Consider the following 9173-nt stretch of genomic DNA (forward strand, 5'->3'; position numbering starts at 1 on the left):
TATTTTTCCTAATTTTCGCAGAATTTTTCAAGTATCAGAAGTATGGTGAATGTTCAGATTATTACAGACTGTTCTGTTTTAGACAGATTCTGTTTTTGATGCATAGTTTGCTTGTTTTGATGAACCTATCAATTTATATCAGTGGATTAAGCCATGAAAAAGTTATACTACAGTAGACACAATGAAAAAACAAAATATGAATTGGTTTGCAACAGTACATAGAGTAGTGATTTGCTTTATTATACTAACGGATCTTACCGAGTTTTCTGTTGAAGTTTTGTGTGGATGAAGTGTTCGATGAATGAGAAGGTCTTGATATGAGAAGAAGGAAGAGAGGCAAGAGCTCAAGCTTGGGGATACCCGAGGCACCCCAAGTAAATATTCAAGGAGACTCAAGCGTCTAAGCTTGGGGATGCTGGGGAGGCATCCCCTCTTTCTTCAACAAATATCGGTATGTTTTCGGATTCTTTTCGTTCATGCGATATGTGCAAGTCTTGGAGCGTCTTTTGCATTTAGGTTTTTATTTTTCTTTTTATGCACCATGCTGGTATGAGATAGTCCTTGGTTTATTTATAGAATGCTCATTGCACTTCACTTATATCTTTTGAGTATGGCTTTATATAATGCTTCATGTGCTTCACTTATATCATTTGAAGTTTGGATTGCCTGTTTCTCTTCACTTAGACAACCGCCATTTGTAGAATGCTCTTTTGCTTCACTTATATTTGTTAGAGCGTGGGCATATCTTTTGTAGAAAGAATTAAACTCTCTTGCTTCACTTATATCCATTTAGAGAGATGACAGGAACTGGTCATTCACATGGTTAGTCATAAAATCCTACATAAACTTGTAGATCGTTGAATATGATATGTTTGATTCCTTGCAATAGTTTTGCGATATAAAGGTGGTGATATTAGAGTCGTGCTAGTTGAGTAATTGTGAAATTGAGAAATACTTGTGTTGAGGTTTGCAAGTCGCGTAGCATGCACGTATGGTGAACCGTTATGTAACGAAGTCGGAGCATGAGGTGTTTATTGATTGTCTTCCTTATGAGTGGCGGTCGGGGACGAGCGATGGTCTTTTCCTACCAATCTATCCCCCTAGGAGCATGCGCGTAGTACTTTGTTTCGATGACTAATAGATTTTTGCAATAAGTATGTGAGTTCTTTATGACTAATGTTGAGTCCATGGATTATACGCACTCTCACCCTTCCATCATTGCTAGCCTCTCTAGTACCGCGCAACTTTTGCCGGTACCATAAACCCACCATATACCTTCCTCAAAACAGCCACCATACCTACCTGTTATGCCATTTCCATAGCCATTCCGAGATATATTGCCATGCAACTTCCATCATCATCATATACATGACTTGAGCATCATTGTCATATTGCTTTGCATGATCGTAAGATAGCTAGCATGATGTTTTCATGGCTTGTCCATTTTTTGATGTCATTGCTAGCTAGATCATTGCACATCCCGGTACACCACCGGAGGCATTCATATAGAGTCATATCTTTGTTCTAGTATCGAGTTGTAATACTGAGTTGTAAGTAAATAAAAGTGTGATGATCATCATTAATAGAGCATTGTCCCAAAAAAAGAAAGGCCAAATAAAAAAAGAAAGGCCAAATAAAAAAAGAAGAAAGGCCAAATAAAAAAATCCCAAAAAAAAGAAAAGGGAAAATGCTATTATCCTTTTTCCACACTTGTGCTTCAAAGTAGCACCATGTTCTTCATATAGAGAGTCTCTTGAGTTATCACTTTCATATACTAGTGGGAATTTTCATTATAGAACTTGGCTTGTATATTCCGATGATGGGCTTCCTCAAATGCCCGAGGTCTTCATGAGCAAGCAAGTTGGATGCACACCCACTTAGTTTCAGTTTGAGCTTTCATATACTTATAGCTCTAGTGCATCCGTTGCATGGCAATCCCTACTCCTCACATTGATATCTATTAATGGCCATCTCCATAGCCCGTTGATACGCCTAGTTGATGTGAGACTTTCTCCTTTTTTGTCTTCTGCACATAACCCCCACCATCATATTCTATTCCACCTATAGTGCTATGTCCATGGCTCACGCTCATGTATTGCGTGAAAGTTGAAAAGGTTTGAGAACATCAAAAGTATGAAACAATTGCTTGGCTTGTCATCGGTGTTGTGCATGATGTGAATGCTTTGTGTGGTGAAGATGGAGCATAGCTAGACTATATGATTTTGTAGGGATGAGCTTTCTTTGGCTATGTTATTTCAATAAGACATAATTGCTTGGTTGGTATGCTTGAAATATTATTGTCTTTATGTCAAAGGATAGATTATTGCTTTGAATCACTCGTGTCTTAATATTCATGCCATGATTAGACATGTGATCAAGATTATGCTAGGTAGCATTCCACATCAAAAATTATGTTTTTTATCATTTACCTACTCGAGGACGAGCAGGAATTAAGCTTGGGGATGCTGATACGTCTCCGTCATATCTATAATTTTTGATTGTTCCATGCCAATATTATTCAACTTTCATATACTTTTTGGCAACTTTTTATACTATTTTTGGGACAAACATATTGATCCAGTGCCCAGTGCCAGTTCATGTTTGTTGCATGTTTTTTGTTTCGCAAAATATCCATATCAAACAGAGTCCAAACAGAATAAAAACTAACGGAGATTTTTTTTGGAATATATATGATTTTTGGGAAGAAGAATCCACGCGAGATGATGCTCGAGGGGCCCAAGAGGTAGGGGGCGCGCCCAGGGTGTCAGGCGCGCCCCTGACCCTCGTGACCACCCCGTAAGGCGGTTGGTGCCCTTCTTTCGCCGCAAGAAAGATAATTTCCGGATAGAGATCGTGTCAGAATTTCAGCCCAATCGGATTTACGAATCTCCGAGAATATAAGAAACGGTGAAAGGGAAGAATCTGGGAGGGCAGAAACAGAGAGAGACAGAGAGACAGATCCAATCTTGGAGGGGCTCTCACCCCTCTCATGCCATGGAGGCCATGGACCAGAGGGGAAACCCTTCTCCCATCTAGGGAGAAGGTCAAGGAATAATAAGAAGGAGGGGGGCTCTCTCCCCCTCGCTTCCGGTGGCGCCGGAACGCCGCCGGGGGCCATCATCATCACCGCGATCTACACCAACACCTCCGCCATCTTCACCAACATCTCCATCACCTTCCCCCCTCTATTTACAGCGGTCCACTCTCCCGCAACCCGCTGTACCCTCTACTTGAACATGGTGCTTTATGCTTCATATTATTATCCAATGATGTGTTGCCATCCTATGATGTCTGAGTAGATTTTCGTTGTCCTATCGGTGGTTGATGAATTGCTATGATTGATTTAATTTGCTTGTGGTTATGTTGCTGTCCTTTGGTGCCCATCATATGATTGCGCGCGTCGATCACACCCTAGGGTTAGTTTGTATGTTGATAGGACTATGTATTGGAGGGCAAGAGTGACAGAAGCTTCAACCTAGCATAGAAATTGATGCATACGGGATTGAAGGGGGACCAATATATCTTAATGCTATGGTTGGGTTTTACCTTAATGAACGTTAGTAGTTGCGGATGCTTGCTAATAGTTCCAATCATAAGTGCATATAATTCCAAGTCAGGGATGACATGCTAGCAGTGGCCTCTCCCACATAATACTTGATGTCGGTCTAGTAAAGTAGTCAATTGCTTAAGGGACAATTTTCGCAAATCCTACCACCACTTTTCCACACTCGCTATATTTACTTTATTATTTCTTTACTTACAAACAGCCCCTACCTTTTATTTACTTGCTCTTTAGTATCTTGCAAAGCTATCCAACAACACCTACAAAGTACTTCTAGTTTCATACTTGTTCTAGGTAAAGCGAACGTCAAGCGTGCATAGAGTTGTATCGGTGGTCGATAGAACTTGAGGGAATATTTGTTCTACCTTTAGCTCCTCGTTGGGTTCGACACTCTTACTTATCGAAAATTGTTGCGATCCCCTATACTTGTGGGTTATAAAGTCCCATTGTACAAACAATGTTTTTCTGAATTAATCAAGGCTATATTTATACGTTTGCCCGAAAGTACTATGATGCCTCTTGTGCGGCCGTTTATGTATATATGTATATAACCTGAAAGTTTGCAGTCGTCGGCTTCCACCCCCACGCATATAATGCGGGGGTGTTCGCCAAAGATGCATATCCACACTTGATCCAACGTCTTGGTCCGTTAAGGAGGTGATAGCATAGCGAATGAGGCAATCGGACTATATTGCTTTAACACTTTCACTTAGCCATAGGAGTTTGACAGTGGGGCTACTATATAGCCCCTGGTACTTCTGCACTCGTCCGAATACGGTGCGCGTGCGTACATGACCACGAAACGGCCCTTCATTAATGAGGAGGAATCCCGAAGATTCCGATTAGTCATCGAGTGGTTGACCAGTCTCTCGCTATATCATGACAGTCAGTTTTCGGCTTTCTCTACTGAGGTGCTCATCCGGATGAACCAGGGCACAATCGCAGTAGTTCTCCCAGTGCTACCTTAGCCGATATAACGGAACATAAGGTACCCAAACGTGAGAGCCGGGCAAACCCAACATTTGACCAAAGACATGATTCGGAGCTGATGCATATAGGGCCAAACTCGCGACGCCAAACACTCCCTAAGATGTTTGGCCTTTATAACATATACCGGGCTAAACAATGCCCTTTATAAGAAACCCCATGTGTCCGGGTACGTGCAAAATCCTGGCGTCGCCACATGAAAATAACGCCGGCATCCTTCTCGGTTGTGTGGAGTATCCGGAGGATGTGAGAAACAAGAGAAAGTAAAAAAGGTTTACGCAGGGCCTTAATCTAAAAAGAAACCTTTGGGCGGGTCCCTGCTGCACATCTGCGCCTATGTCTCTGTTGTGCCGTGTCCTGGACGGGTGTAGCACGATTGTAATCTACAAAAAGAAAGAAGTTAGGTGAAAGTTGTCGTGCCGAATAGAAGAATGAGTTATCAGAATTCCAGAGAAGCCTAGTTGAGCTAGGCTGGCCCTGATTACACGTGGGAAGCCCCTGGTATTGTGTTATGAGGGTTCGAAAACCAATCTCATGCATGTAAGATGGAACGTCGGACTCGTCTAACCGTGTCCGTGGTCTTGACGACCTGCCATTTTTTCTGGTAGGTGAGGCCGTCTAGTGTGCGGCTGTTAAAGCCGCCGCGTCCTCTTTCGTACGTGAAGAACAGTTGGTATTTCCGCTGACTGTTATTACGCCTCATGGACCGGGCATCTTGAGCTTGAGAAAAGCATAATGCGGCATTACATTAAAACTAGCGAAAGCCGCCCTTCTGAGTAGTGCTTGAAAATCACTTCGGAATGGAGCGATGTGAAAAGTTAACGTTTCACTTCGGAGGTTATCGGGAGAACCGAATACCACCTCTAGTAGTAGAGAGCCCGTGCAGTGGGCCTCTTGGCCTGGTATTACTCCCTTGAAGGTAGTATTACTGTGGCTTATTTGTGTCGGGTCTATTCCCATTTTGCGGACTATGTCCTGATATATCAGATTTAGATCACTGCCGCCGTCCATTAGGACCCTTGTGAAATGGTACCCGTTTATTATTGGGTCTAACACCAAGGCTGTCAGTCCTTCACGCCGGATATTTGTATTGTGATCCCTACGATCAAAAGTGATCAGGCAGGCCAACCAGGGGTTGAGCCTAGGGGTGACGGGCTTTATGGCGCATGTGCATCGGGGTGCGTGATTGCTTCTCCCCTTTGTCACTTGGATCATGTTTACTGTTTTAACCTCTGGTGTGAACTTTTTCTGTCCTCCGGTGCTTTGTTGGCGAGGTTCATCCTCGTCTTCGCTTGGTGTTTCATCCCTTTGTGTTTGGCGTTTAGCTTACTGGCCTGCTTGAAGACCCAACACTCTCTGTGGGTATGATTTGCAAGTTTGTCTGGGGTGCCGTGAATCTGACAGAGTTTGTCAAGAATTTTGTTTAGGCCAGATTGTCCTTCTCTGCTGCCCTTGAAGGGCTTTTTCCGCTGACCTGGTCGGGAGCCCCTGAATCCGGCGTTTACCGCCATGTTATCTGCGCTACCTTCTTTACTTCGACGCTTGTTTTTGTTGCGTCATGGTTTACCATTGCCATCCCTTACTTCGGATGTGCTTGGGTCACTGGTGCTGCTTGATACGTCCATTTTGCATCATGCTTTTATATCGATATTTATCGCATTATGGACTGTTATTTCACTTTATGTCACAATACTTATGGCTATTCTCTCTTATTTTACAAGGTTTACATAAGGAGGGAGAAAGCCGGCAACTAGAATTCTGGGCTGGAAAAGGAGCAAATATTAGAGACCTATTCCGCGCAACTCCAAAAGTCCTGAAACTCCACAGAACGTCTTAAAATAAATAAAGAAAAATCCTCGCCAAAGATGAAGGCCAGGGGGCCCACACCCTGCTCACGAGGGTGGGGGCGCCACCCCCACCTAGGGCGCGCCCCCCTACCTCGTGGGCCCCCTGGTGGCTCTCCGACGCCCATCTTCTCCTATATGAAGTCTTTCGATGAGAAAAAAATAAGAAGGAACTTTTCAGGACGAGACTCCGCCGCCACAAGGCGGAACCTTGGCGGATCCAATCTAGAGCTCCGGCAGAGCTGTTCTGCCGGGGATACTTCCCTCCGGGAGGGGGAAATCATCACCATCGTCATCACCAACGCTCCTCTCATCGGGAGAGGGCAATCTCCATCAACATATTCACCAGCACCATCTCATCTCCAAACCCTAGTTCATCTCTTGTATCCAATTCTTGTCTCAAAGTCCGGGATTGGTGCTAGTAGGTTGCTAGTAGTGTTGATTACTCCTTGTAGTTGATGCTAGTTGGTTTATTTGGTGGAAGATCATATGTTCAGATCCTATATGCATATTATTACCCCTCTGATTATGAACATGAATATGCTTTGGGAGTAATTACGTTCGTTCCTGAGGACAAGGGAGAAATCTTGCTATGAGTAGTCATGTGAATTTGGTATTCGTTTGATATTTTGATAAGATATATGTTGTCTAGCCTCTAGTGGTGTTATGTGAACGTCGACTACATAACACTTCACCATTATTTGGGCCTAGAGGAAGGCATTGGGAAGTAGTAAGTAGATGATGGGTTGCTAGAGTGACAGAAGCTTAAACCCTAGTTTATGCGTTGCTTCGTAAGGGGCTGATTTGGATCCATATGTTTCATGCTATGGTTAGGTTTACCTTAATACTTTTGTTGTAGTTGGGGATGCTTGAAATAGAGGTTAATCATAAGTGGGATGCTTGTTCAAGTAAGAACAGCACCCAAGCACCGGTCCACCCACATATCAAATTATTAAAGTATCGAACGCGAATCATATGAACGTGATGAAAACTAGCTTGACGATATTCCCATGTGTCCTCGGGAGCGCTTTTCCTATTATAAGAGTTTGTCCCGGCTTGTCCTTTGCTACAAAAGGATTGGGCCATCTTGCTGCACTTTATTTACTTTTGTTACTTGTTGCTCGTTACAATTTATCCCATCACAAAACTATCTGTTACCACTTATTTCAGTACTTGCAGAGAATACCTTGCTGAAAACCGCGTATCATTTCCTTCTGCTCCTCGTTGGGTTCGACACTCTTACTTATCGAAATGACTACAATAGATCCCCTATACTTGTGGGTCATCAAGACTCTTTTCTGGCGCCGTTGTCGGGGAGTGTAGCACCTTTGGTAGGTGGAATTTGGTAAGGAAAAATGTATATAGTGTGCTGAAATTTACTGTCACTTGTTACTATGGAAAGTAATTCTCTGAGGGGCTTGTTCGGGGTATATTCACCCCGTCCAGTAGAGCAAAGAGTTGCTCCTCAACCTACTGAACCTATTGAAAATGAAACTCCTTTTGAATTTCCTTCGAGTATGATGGAAAAACTGCTAGCTAACCCTTTTACAGGAGATGGAACAAGGCATCCTGATGAGCACTTAATATATGTGGATGAAGTTTGTGGGTTATTTAAGCTTGCAGGTATACCTGATGATGTTGCTAAGAAGAAGGTCTTCCCTTTATGTTTGAAGGGAGATGCATTGATATGGTATAGGCTGTGTGATGATATGAGATCATGGGACTATAAAAGATTGAAGCTGGAATTTCATCAAAAGTATTACCCTCTGCATCTTGTTCATCGTGATCGCAATTATATATATAATTTCTGGCCTCGCGAAGGAGAAAGCATCGCTCAAGCTTGGGGGAGGCTTAAAGCAATGTTATATTCATGCCCCAATCACGAGCTCTCAAGAGAAATGATTATTCAAAATTTATATGCTCGGCTTTCTGATAACAATCGCACCATGCTCGATACTTCTTGTGCTGGCTCTTTTATGATGAAGACTACTGAATTCAGATGGAATTTATTGGATAGAATTAAACGCAACTCTGAATATTGGGACCTCGATGAAGCTAAGGAGTCAGGTATGCCACCTAAGTTTGATTGTGTTAAATCTTTTATGGATACCGATATTTTCCATAAGTTTAGCACTAAATATGGACTTGACTCTGAGATAGTAGCTTCTTTCTGTGAATCTTTTGCTACTTATGTTGATCTCCCTAAGGAGAGGTGGTTTAAATATCATCCTCCCATAGAAGTAAAAGTAGATGCACCTATTAAAGCTGAAGAAAAGACTGTCACTTATAATGATCCTATTGTTCCTACTTCTTATATTGAGAAACCACCTTTTCCTGTTAGAATAAAGGATCATGCTAAAGCTTCAACTGTTGTTCGTAAAAGCAATATTAGAACTTATACACCTCCTGAGCAAGTTAAAGTGGAACCTAATATTGCTATTGTTAAAGATCTCTTGTCTGATAATATCGATGGGCATGTTATTCAGTTCGTAGGTGAAACTGCTAGAATTGCTAAACCTTGTGATAAAGATAAACATAGACTTGTGGTAGGCGTGCCTATTATTTCTGTTAAAATAGGAGATCATTGTTATCATGGCTTATGTGATATGGGTGCTAGTGCTAGTGTAATACCTATTGACTTATACAAAGACATTAAGAATGAAATTGCACCTGTTGAGTTAGAAGATATTGATGTTACTATTAAACTTGCTAATAGAGATACTATTGCACCAATTGGAATTGTTAGAGATGTTGAAGTCTTGTGTGGGAAAACTAAATAT

The sequence above is a fragment of the Triticum aestivum genome, chromosome 5A, assembly GCF_018294505.1.
Source record: "Triticum aestivum cultivar Chinese Spring chromosome 5A, IWGSC CS RefSeq v2.1, whole genome shotgun sequence".
Lineage (NCBI taxonomy): Eukaryota > Viridiplantae > Streptophyta > Magnoliopsida > Poales > Poaceae > Triticum > Triticum aestivum.